Below are 12,384 nucleotides of genomic sequence, written 5' to 3'. Positions count from 1 at the left end.
GAAATTTGGAGGAGGGCAATGAAAGGGGAGCCAGGGACTGCTTCAAAGAGGTAGCGCCTGGTGGCCAAGAAAGACTCCATCGGATTCCGAGAGTTGGGGAAGGGAAAGTGCTCCTGAGGAGGCCAGCGCATGGAGTAAAGAACAAGGCGAAGCCTGCCCAGCATGAAGACTGCTTGCTAGGACGGAGCCCGGGACTCATGCGGGAGCCAGGGAGAAGACAGGCCCGGCAGCAGGCTAGACGTTGGGATGTTTTGAAATAAGAGGAGTGAAGGTTTGCTAAGCCAGGGAAATAAGGAGGCCACAGAATGTAATGAAAATATGTTCTCTTTTGGACACATTAAGGTGAGAGTGGTACACGCAAGAGGCAGTGAGAGGTAATGAGCTAATGGTCTGTATAAAGAACAACTCAGAGGTCCAGTTTGGGAGGGAGCGATGAAACTGAGCATGATGAGCTGAGGAAGACAGTGAAGAAGGAGAAGGTAGTGAGCAAGTGAGGCATGGGTTGCTTTTATGGTGCTCTAGTTACTTCACTCTCTACATGGTGTCTTTTATGTTTCTTTCTTTCTTGTTTTTTTGAGATGGAGTCTCGTTCTGTCGGCCAGGCTGGAGTTCAGTGGCGCCATATCAGCTTACTGCAACCTCCACCTCCTGGGTTCAAGCAATTCTCCTGCCTTAGCCTCCCGAGTAGCTGGGATTACAGGTGCCTGCCATCATGCCTGACTAATTTTTGTGTTTTTAGTGGAGACGGGGTTTTACCATGTTGGCCAGGCTGGTCTCGAACTCCTGACCTCAAGTGAGCCACCGTGACAGGTCTTTTTTTTTTTTTTTTAAGACAGGGTCTCACTCTGTCACCCTGGCTGGAGTGCAGTAGCACCATCACAGCTCACTGCAGCCTCTACCTCTTGTGCTCAAGTGATCCTCCCACCTCAGCCTCCTGAGTGACTGGGACCACAGGCATGTACCACCATGCCTAGCTAATTTTTGTATTTTTCTTAAAGACAGGGTTTCACCATGTTGCCCAGGCTCTTCGTATGTTTCTTTACCTGGGCCTTCCAACTAGACAGGGAGTTCTAATGGCAGAACACACACACCGGCTTCTTTTTATTCCCCACAATGCCTAACCGAGATTTTGGTCTTCTGTGAGTGTTGTATAAATACCCGTTGAATAAGAACAGGAGGAATCAGTGACGATCTCTTTTTTGAAAGACAATTAAAACAACCAAAACAGTATGGTTTCTACACTGAGGCAGTATTATTCAAAATATCTAACAGGACGGGCTCACACCTGTAATCCCAGCACTTTGGGAGGCCAAGGCGGGCTGATCATTTGAGGTCAGGAGTTCGAGACCAAACTGACTAACATGGTGAAAGCCCATTTCTACCAAAAAAATAAAAAATAAAAAAATACAAAAAATTAGCCAGGAATGGTGGCACATACCTGTAATCTCAGCTACTCGGGAGGCTGAGGCAGGAGAAACACTTGAACCTGGGAGGTGGAGGTTACAGTGAGCCAAGATCACACCACTGCTCTCCAGCCTGGGCAACAGAGTGAGACTCCGTCTCAAAAAAAAAAGAAAGGCCGGGCGCGGTGGCTCAAGCCTGTAATCCCAGCACTTTGGGAGGCCGAGACGGGTGGATCACGAGGTCAAGAGTTCGAGACCATCCTGGCTAACATGGTGAAACCCCGTCTCTACTAAAAAATACAAAAAAAACTAGCCGGGCGAGGTGGCGGGCGCCTGTAGTCCCGGCTACTCGGGAGGCTGAGGCAGGAGAATGGCGTAAAAACCCGGGAGGCAGAGCTTGCAGTGAGCTGAGATACGGCCACTGCACTCCAGCCTGGGCGACACAGCGAGACTCCGTCTCAAAAAAAAAAAAAAAAAAAAAAAGGAAAAAAAAAAAACACACACACACAACAAAATTATAACAAAAGTGTGCAGGAGCCCAACAAGCTATGGCCTTACTGTTAACCCTTTAATGGCCAGCTCTTGGCAGGGGGAGAGTTAATGGTTCTGGGAGTGTGGGACACCCTATTTATCAACCAGAATAGAAGCATTTCAGTATTTTGACAAGTGGCGCAGATACATCACTGCACGCATTTTACATTCACCTTGACTTGGGTTTCAAGAAGGAAGGGTCAGGGTGTGTCAAGTGCATTAGCGAGATAAAGAAGCATGAGAACAGGGAACTGGCCACAGATGAACCATTAGTAACCTGAGATGTGGTTTCAGCAGATGGTTAGGAATAGAAGCCAGATTTCAGGGGTGTGGGGAAGGAACATGTGGATCTGCCTCATGGGACTCCTGCATTTGTTCTGCTTCTTTCTTGCTCCCAAAAGGAGCATTCTCTTTCTCGCTTTCTCCTGACAAACTGGCAGTCTGAATCTTGGGGTTGGGTGTGTACCCGGAAGCAGCCTCTTAGCCCGCTTACCCATCTCTCTCAGTTCCATACCAGACCAGGAATCTTGGCTGTCCTATGTTCAAGGGAAGGAAGAGCCTGGAATAAGAGGCTCTCCTGGCTCTCTGCAGTGCTGGAAACTTCAAGTCTGGTTGCTTTGAGAGGGATTAAGAAGCTCTCTCTTCTCTGACATTTTTCCACCCCATTAGATGCATCAGTCAGCGGGAGAGTAACAGAGGGCACTGGTCCCCTTCTGATATCCTGTAAGGTTGTGTATGTTTGTTGATCGTCACAAATACAGATGATGAAATGGCACAGATGACAGATGACAGTCACCACAAGATGCCAGGGAGTTGTATTTGAGGTTGGATGACCACACACTGCATGACAAATCTGAACAAATCTCATCTGCAGCTCAGAGCATTAAGTAGAGAATCCCTCTGAGACGCCAGGGTGCTGGAGACATTGCCCTGGCTGAAGATCCCAGAGCATGAGGCAAGCTGGTTTGGGAAGTTCCTTTCCATCTTCGCGGTCACCACCCCAACCAAATCTGTGGCTGAGAGACTAGTCTCACTCCAAGCTCGGGGGATGCACATTCTATGTCTTAGGCTGTCCCATTATTTCTATCTAGTAACCAAACCAGAGCATATGGCTTCTTCCCCAACCAACTTCACCCTGGACCATGCTGGGTCAGTCTGAATTGTGATTTGCTGTGTGATCCCTTACAAATGCCTCTGCTTGGTCATCTGGGGAGGTTTAGCCTGTATTTCCCAGGCACATGAAATGCCCAAATAAAATTATAGAAGTGTCCTGTTTTAACGCTTTAAAGTTTGATGGAAGAAGATAGGCAGTTATTATTTTTCCATGGTGAGCTGGGAGAGGCAGTGAAAATAGAATCTGTCTCCTCTGATTCACTGAATGGGAGCAAGAAGGAAGTTCATATGCAACCTTGGACTACCCACCTGGCCTCCTCCCCTTCCCTAAACTCAAGCCTCAACTCTAGATGTGGATAAGAAAGGTGGTGGGAGATAGACAGAGGGGTGGTACCAAATCACCTCTGGCTGGGTCAACACACCTGTCCCAGCAAGGAGAATGAATGAGCATATCCAACTCTCAGCCTTTTCCAGCGTGGCCACAAGGTGCAGTTTGCAGGGACCAGTCCAGGTTAAGCCTATTGTATATCAATTAACAACTTATTTTTAGTGTTATGTTTGTTTGTTTTGTTTGTTTTGTTTTGTTTTTTGAGGAGTTTAGCTCTTGTGACCTAGACTGGAGTGCAGTGACGCAATCTTGGCTCACTGCAACCTCTGCTTCCCAGGTTCAAGTGATTCTCCTGCCTCGGCCTCCTGAGTAGCTGGGACTACAGGCGCCCGCCTCCACACCTGGCTAATTCTTGTATTTTTAGTAGAGACAGGGATTCATCGGCCTGGCTGATCTCCAACTCCTGACCTCAACTGATCCGGTCTGCCTCCCAAAGTGCTAGGATTACAGGCATGAGCCACCATGCCCAGCCCTAATTTTTGTATTTTTATAGAGATCGGGTTTGGCCAGGCTGGTCTCAAACTCCTGACCTCAAGTGATCCACCCGCCTCGGCCTCCCAACATGCTAGAATTATAGGTGTGAGCCACCGCGCCTGGCCTAATGCACGCTTTTTACTTTCTCTACTGTCCCACTTTGTGTATATGGTTACCCTATCTTTTACCTACCATGAACTTGCAGAGAATTTAGTGCTGAATCAAATTTGACCATTATTGCGTCTTTTCTTCTGATAAGTGGGGGAGTGTAAGGGAGAGAAAGAAAGGCCCTTGAAATTGCTTTGCTGGGTAGGCTGTGTTGTGTCACTTGGTCCACCCATCCTAGGTTTCAACCTACACAACATGTGGAATTGTGGTGATGTGCCATCAAGATTATGGAAACATGAAACCAACAGCAAGAGACAAAACTGAGACAACATGGAAGACAATCTATAAAGATTTTTTTGAGACTTCTGTCGCCCAGGCTGGAGTGCAGTGGCGTGATCTTGACTCACTGCAATCTCCGCCCGCCAGGCTCAAGTGATCTCCCACTTCAGCCTCCAAGCTCAGCTACTACCAACAGTGCTGCCACAAATACTCTACAGCCCTTGTTCCAATATTTTCCTAAGATAAATTCCTAAAAGTGGAATTGCGAGATTCAAATAGATTTCTTTTTTTTTCTTTTTTTCTTTTTTTATTTTTTTGAGACAGAATCTCGCTCTGTTGCCCAGGCTGGAGTGCAGTGGTGTGATCTCGGCTCACTGCAAGCTCCACCTCCTGGGCTCACGCCATTCTCTTGCCTTAGCCTCCCAAGTAGCTGGGACTACAGGCGCATGCCGCCACGCCCGGCTAATTTTTTGTATTTTTAGTAGAGACGGGGTTTCACCGTGTTAGCCAGAATGGTCTCAATCTCTTGACCTTGTGATCCGCCTGCCTCGGCCTCCCAAAGTGCTGGGATTACAGGCGTGAGCCACTATGCCCAGCCTAAAATATATTTCAAAGCCACATACTTATTGAATCTATTTGTGCCAAGTGATGGTTATTTTGAAAATGAGATACTAATACTCCCTTCTAAAACAATAATAAGATATAGTACCTGTCTGTTCCTTAACCCAATTGTACCCACACTGGTTTTGCCCCGAATATTTTATAAATTTCTATTTAAGTTAATATGAACATTAAAATTCATACTATGGCACATGCACAGAGGCAATGTATTATATTTTGAGTTTTGTTAACTTTTAAAAGAAAACATATTAAAATTAGAAATTTAAAATTTTTGGCCAGGTGTGGTGGCTCACGCCTGTAATTCCAACACTTTGGGAGGTCGAGGCCAGCAGATCACTTGAGGTCAGGAGTTCCAAACTAGCCTAGCGAACATGGTGAAACCCCCTCTCTACTAAAAAATACAAAAACTAGCCAGGCGAGGTGGTGGGCGCCTGTAGTCCCAGCTACTTGGGAGGCTGAGGCAGGAGAATTACTTGAACCTGGGAGGCAGAGGTTGCTGTGAGCTGAGATCACGCCACTGCACTCCAGTGCAGCTACTTGGGAGGCTGAGGCAGAAGAATTGCTTGAACCCAGGAGGTGGAGGTTGTAGTGAGCCAAGATCACGGCACTGAACTCCAGCCTGCGTAACAGAGCAAGACTCCGTCTCAAAAAAAAAAAAAAAAAAAAAATTTTGGCCAAGTGCAGTGGCTCATGCTTGTAGTCCCAGCACTTTGGAAGGCCAAGGCAGGTGGATTGCTTAAGTCCATGAGTTTGAGAACAGCCTGGGCAACATGGGGAAACTCTGTCTCTCCTAAAAATACAAAAATTAGCTAGGTACGGTGGTGCGCACCTATAGTCCCAGCTACTCAAGAGGCTGAGGCAGCAGGATCACTTGAGCCCAGGAGGTGGAAGCTGCAGTGAGCCATCATTACATCACTGCACTCCAGCCTGGGTAACATAGCAAGACCCTGTCTAAAAATAAATAAATAATAAATAAATAAATGTTTTATGACAAATATAACTTTCATATATTACATATAAAGTTTATAAGTAAACCTACAATTTTTAAGTGTACTTTTTTAGAAGACAAAACAACAAAAGGAAATGCATTTGGCACTCTGCTTGAAGTGGTCTGACAAGCCCTTCAGATAAGATCCGCAGTGTGTGGAAGGCCTGGGGATCCTGGGAGGAGGGGTCACAGCCAAGGTCACGGCTCCCTGTACTGGCCCCACTCTCCAGCCAATGATCCCTGCTTTCATTTCCTTCTGAAGGGATGCCTATGACCTCCTGGTTCCCTTCCACTGAGGGAAGCTAACCTCTTCCCTAAGCTTGCTGCAAGGGTGACTCACCCCTTCCTTCCCCAAGACCAGGGGAAAAAACGATCACTTGGTTTCCCGTATTTCAACCAGTTGGAAGAGTGGGTCTCGGGCTTATCTGTTCTTTAGCCCCTCTGAACTGCAAGCCAGGGACGAACGTGCCAAAGAGCAGCTGAAGCTAGAGTGGCAATTCTAGGCCCAGCTGGCAAACAGAGGGCTGACGGAATAAACTTTTGCCCACGTCAGACATTGATTTTAAGGCCAGGGTAAAGGAGAGTCTGACTCTGGCTTCCAAGCATGTCGCTGTCTTTTGCATATGAAAAGTAGAGAACTTAGCTCACCGCTTTCCCCAGTTCCAGGAAGTGCTTGCCTCCTATCACTAAAGGGGGCAGCAGGACCTGGCACTCTTCCCCCTGAGTAACCAGCACAGGGAATTTCAAGAGAGTGTGGGGTACAAGTGGAGGCCATCTGGTTCAGGTGGCAGAAGAAGGGTTTATGCTTGGACACACGAGGCTGACAGCCAGTGCCCAGGGCCAGGCTCCTGGGGTAACAAGCAACAATGCGTGTGGGCAGAGAGGCAGTGATGAGGACAGTGAGGAGTCACGGCCCGAAGCGGGCTACACAGTGAACCCGTGGAAAACCAGTCTCATTAAAATCTCTCCAAGAAAGAGCAATCCAGGGCAGCTCCAGGGAAGCAACTCCTAACCCCCAGGCTTCAGCAAGGTGACTGCCAGAAGGAACAGAGCGCTGGTAAAGACAGACCTTGGGGGAGAAACAGCGAGACCAGGAGTCCAGGAGACTGTGTGGAACGCCAGGAACAAGCAAGGCCAGCCTTGTCCACTTTTGAGGACCTGCGAGGCATCCCATGTGCCCCACCCAGGATCTTTTGGAATCTGAGTTTCTATCCCGCCCTGTGATGGGCTCTCTATAAGTGAGTGTTAGAGCAGCCAGTCTCAACCTCAGCTGTATCATAAAATCATCTGGGGATCTTAAAAAAAATACTGATGCCAGGGCCTACTCTCAGAGATTTTAATTGACCTAAGTATCAGTTGTTTTTAAATCTGCCTCCCCAGCCTTTTTTTTTTTTTTTTTTTTTCCGGACACAGGGCCTCACTGTCGCCTAAGCTGGAGTGAAGTGGCACAATCATGCTCACTGCAGCCTCAACCTCCCTGGGCTCAAGTGATCCTCCCGCCTCAGTCTCCCGAGTAGCTGGGACTACAGGTATGTGCCACCGTGTGTAGTTAATTTCTTTTATTTATTTATTTTTGAGATGGAGTCTTGCTTTGTCGCCCAGGCTGGAATGTAGTGATGCAATCTTGGCTCACGCAACCTCCGCCTCCTGGATTCAAGCGATTCTCCTGCCTCAGCCTCCCAAGTAGCTGGGATTACAGGCATGTGCCACCACGTCTGGCTAATTTTTGTATTTTTAGTAGAGATGGGGTTGGCCAGGCTGGTCTCAAACTCCTGATCTCCAGTGATCTGCCTGCCTCAGCCTCCCAAAGTGTTGGGATTACAGGCGTGGGCCACTGCGCCTGGCCAATTTCTTTTATTTTTTATAGAGATGGGGTCTTGCCATGTTGCTCAGGCTGGTCTCAAACTCTCCTCCCCAGCATTTCAATGTATATTCTAATGCACAACCCAAGATTAAAAATGTTAAGAAATTTATTTGGGAGGCCGAGACGGGTGGATCACGAGGTCAGGAGGTCGAGACCATCCTGGCTAACACGGTGAAACCCCGTCTCTACTAAAAAATACAAAAAACTAGCCGGGCGATGTGGCGGACGCCTGTAGTCCCAGCTACTCGGGAGGCTGAGGCAGGAGAATGGCGTGAACCCGGGAGGCGGAGCTTGCAGTGAGCTGAGATCCGGCCACTGCACTCCAGCCTGGGCGACAGAGCGAGACTCCGTCTCAAAAAAAAAAAAAAAAAAAAGAAATTTAATTGGAGGGGTAGAATCCCACCCCTACTGAATGTTAATTTAAGACAGCTATAGTTGGCAAGAAACAGTTTAAAGTTCAGAGGGTATATTAGCAATGTATGGACATAGATTCTGCAGGTTCTCTGCCTTCTGCAGAAACCAAAGAGAAGAGCCTGGCCAGGAAATCTGTGCCTGAGTCTGCAGGACCTCCCAGTTCTCAGCTCCCACTCCTGGTTTCTCTGCAACTTCCTTATGTTGTAGCAAACAAGATTTCCACCCTCCTGGGCCTCTCTGGTCTCCTGAAGAGGATCTCTGGTCTCCTGAGTCCCACCCTTTTCCTACCCCTTTAAAGGCAGGATCTACATCAAGTCTGGAGGCAGAATGACCAGGACCGCCCTGGGAAGTGGACTTGCCCGTATGAATGGAATCCTACAATGCTGTGTGCATTCTCCCTGCCTGTTTCCCCGGGGGTCAGGATTCCTGGATGCTGGCCCTTCCAACATGCTGTGCCCTACCTGTCCCCTTCTGCAGACCAGAGTCTCAGCCCACCCCTCTCTGGGCTATACTATGATGAGCCTCCTTCCCTTCATGGTTGAGCACCCCAGACGCCTTGCTCTCTACATTCATGGAGATGGGTGTCAGCTCTTCCTGCACTTGACGTACCACTGTGTCCTCTGTATAGGATTCCCCTGGCCCCATACCCTGAGATGACACCCAGTCCTCACAGAAGTGCAGTTCACTCCCCTAGACATAACAGGATGGCAGAGGAAGGCAGTAATGGGGAGTTTTATCTTCCCATCTTTTGTAACACCAGCAACGAGGATTTTTTTTTTTTTCTACGTCACTCTTCGGTCTTTACATAAAGTTCCACATGATAAATTCCCAGCTGAGTTCAATTCCAGGAAAAGTTTTGTTCTGAGAATTAATTTGTATGGTTTCTGTTGTCCAAAATCCCAAACTATGCAACCCAGTGTATTTTTGTTTGTCCCTAAGCTGCCAGAAAACTTACAGCCAAATGCGTTATCCAAGTGTTGTAATCTGCTAAATGCAGGCCACTCCGAAGGTCCACATTCCTTTTGCTTTGCTTTGTTTTCTCCTGAGCATTTCTGTACATACTTGCTTTTAGTCTAAGTTATCACACTCTGCCCAAACCAGTCATCAGGTCCTGCCTCTTGATCCTGGCATCCTCTCAGCTTCTCCTGCTCCTCAGTAATTCTGGCCTGGGTGTTGCAAAAAGTCTTGGTCTCTTCCTCCTCCTTCAGGCCTCCCCATCCAACAGCCAGAAGGAGCGCATCACTCTTGCTTCAGTGCATACTCCTGCCTCCTTCTGGCGGATCCTTCCTTCCCTGTGCCTCTGCCCTGACAGCCCCCGCCTCACCTCTCCCCAGCACGCACTCACATCCTGCAACCCGCAGCCACACTGAATTCCCCTCACTGGCCTCTCCTAGACCCTCTTGGTGACTTTGCACATTCTGTTCTTTCAGCCTGAAACAACCTTCCCTGCTGTTTCCTTGGTGAGGTGGTTTTCAGGGCTTAGCCCAAGCATCACCTAATCTGTGGGGCTTCCCTGCAGCAACTCCTCTCTGGGCTGCCCTAGCTCTACGCCATGCAACCCTCACAGCCAGGCTGGGCCAGGACTGGTTTTACTTTTTTGTTTGACTACCCAGCTAGGATGGTGTTCCTCGAAGGAAGGGGGATGTCTCATTCCTCGCTGTGCCACTGATGTCTAGCACACATGCCTTGCACACTGAGCTGTTTAAGGGGATGAATAGAATACTTGACACACGATTTTATTAATCTTCCAGAATGAAAGGACTGGAGGCCAGGCACAATGGCTCATGCCTGTAATCCCAGCACTTTGCGAGGCCAAGGCGGGCAGATCACCCGGGGTCAGGAGTTTGAGACCAGCCTGGCCAACATGGTGAAACCCCGTCTCTACTAAAAATACAAAAATTAGCTGGACGTGGTGGTGGGCGCCTGTAATCCCAGCTACTCAAGAAGCTGAGACAGGAGAATTGCTTGAACCCAGGGGGCGGAGGTTGCAGTGGGCTGAGACCGGGCCACTGCACTCCAGCCTGGGTGACAGAGCAAGACTCTGACTCAAAAAAATAAAAATAAAAAACAAACAAAAGGACTGGAGGCCAGCCTCCCGCCAGCCTTTTCATTACCAGGCCTCAGAAACCGTCTCTGACACACACACACACTCACACACTCACACACACTTACTCTTGGAGTTCTGCTCCCTCCCACACTGCCCACCCAAAGACTTTCTACTCCACTCTTTTGGTATCTGATATTTGATGATGTAAGGAGAAGGGATTTCTTTCTCTTCTTTTATGTGGTAACCGCAGAGAGTGTAAGAGTTTACTAACAAGATTACTGGAGCACGCCTATTACAACTCTGTTACCCCCAGCCCATTACTGTCCCATGTCATTTGGAACCTTGGGGAAGTCACATTCCTGAATCTGAACAGCAGCTGGAAGTCAGCACCAGCTGGTTAAGGCAGGGTCACTGCACTTCCCTTGCCCAATTTACGCCCCTGGAGAGCCCTGACCAGCTTCCTGCTTCCTGTCCCAGGTCCCCCATAACAAGATTCCACGGCTGAGGTCTGACTTTGCTCCGTGGTCTCACCCAGCTCTCTGTGACCCTCCTAATACGACTGTGTCCAGACTTCCCCTGGGCTCCATCTGCTCCCAACTCCACCCTTGGGGACAAAGTGGAAGAAGTAAGACCATTCAATCATCTTTACCTTCTTGCTTTCCCAAGACTGCAAATGCTGACCGCTGTGAGGGGAGCCCAGCTGCTCAGCCGCCTCGATGCCCTGCGCTTGCACGCGCACGCACACACACACACTCGCACACACAGACACACAAGCGCGCGCACACACTCGCACACACACACACAGACCCGCGCGCACACACACAGACAAGCGCGCGCACACACACTCACACAGACACAAACACGCGCGGACACACGCGCACACACTCACACTCGCACTCGCGCCCCGAGGGACCCAGCACAACGCAGGGCGGGGGTCTGCAGGCTTTCTGCAGGTCCCCGAGGCGCGCGGGACGGCGGCGTCCGGGCTCAGCCCTGGGAGTCAGCCAGAGCCCGGGAGGGACGCCTGGATCGCGCTCTGCACAAGTCCCGGGACCAGGCGGGAACTCAGACTCCCGTCTGCAGAGCCACTTCCCCCGTCAGGGCTCGGGTCGCGCGAGCCGTTTCCTCCCTCCCCCGCGCGTCCCCTCCTCCGTCCCCTTTCCCTCCCCAGCTCGACCCTGCACCCCCGGACCCGGCCCGGCCCTACCTTCCCGCGGGCGGCGGCTCCGCGGGCTCTGGGGCGTATCTGGGGGGCTGCGGGGCGGGCCAGGACGGCTGGCGGCACGGCTCGGGGGCGGGCGGCGGCGGGGGCCGGGGAGGCCATGGCTCTCCGCCCTCCGCCCCTTTGTCCGCCGAGCCTCCCCCGGTCGCCCGCAAGCCCCTGGGGGTCCCCGCCGCGCGCGCTCCCGTGGGGTCTCCGCCGTCCCCGGCCCCAGCGGCTCGCTTCCCTCGGCCGGCCCAGCGCAGGCTCGCCCGCTGCCCCTGCCTTCTCTTTCCGCGGCTCCGCGACGATCTGCGCGACGCGCGCCCCCTCCTCCCGACCCATCCCGCCCGGCCCAGTGAGCTAATCCGCAGCTGGCGGGCGCCCGGCCGGTTGCCACGGCAACCCCTCTCCCAGGGCCCGGCCCCGCGCGGAGCAGCGGTAAACAGGACCTTCTGCCGGACTCGCCCCCTCGCCTCTCGGGGTGTGGGAGAGGTGGCTTAACCCTTCCTGGGAGGACGCCCGCCGCGCGCCGGCTCCCTTCCACCCGGGCCCGGGCGGATTCGCGAGGTGCTCCCGGCCCGGGGCTGAGAGCTGGACGTCCAAGCCAAGGGAACGGAGGCCCGGCCCCGCTCACTCCAGGCGGTTAACACACTCGGCACTGGGCCCGGGTCGGGGGCACCCCGGGCAGTAAGTCAGGCACCGCCCTTGCCCCAGGCAGCTTGCCGTCGGGCAGGGGTAATGACAGTCATGAGACGGGCGATGAGGGTGATGGAGGCCGGGGAGTTCCTACGGCCAAGCGCCCTGCAGAAGGTCTCCCAGACCGGGCGGGAAGGGAGGAGGTCAGGAAAAGCTTCCAAGAGAAGTGACTTCATAGACCCGCTGCCCGCACTCACGCAGGACACCGTCAAGGAACACAGACTGCAGGATGCGGGCTGCCAAGCAGAAGTCTG

General features: G+C 51.4%; 1 protein-coding gene across 1 annotated transcript in view; it reads right to left on the bottom strand.

Moving 5' to 3' along the window:
• Positions 1-11,583, bottom strand: part of LOC105471279 (DENN domain containing 2A) — a 126,591-nt gene extending 115,008 nt beyond the window's left edge. Inside the window, exon 1 of the mRNA XM_011723658.2 lies at positions 11,438-11,583. The gene's annotated coding sequence lies outside the window, so the exon portion shown is untranslated. The remainder of the gene's footprint in view (positions 1-11,437) is intronic.
• Between the last annotated feature and the right edge of the window lie 801 nt (positions 11,584-12,384).

This window comes from Macaca nemestrina, chromosome 4, assembly GCF_043159975.1.
Source record: "Macaca nemestrina isolate mMacNem1 chromosome 4, mMacNem.hap1, whole genome shotgun sequence".
Lineage (NCBI taxonomy): Eukaryota > Metazoa > Chordata > Mammalia > Primates > Cercopithecidae > Macaca > Macaca nemestrina.
The sequence above is the reverse complement of the archived record's forward strand: the minus strand, read 5'-3'. Positions and strand labels throughout refer to the sequence as shown.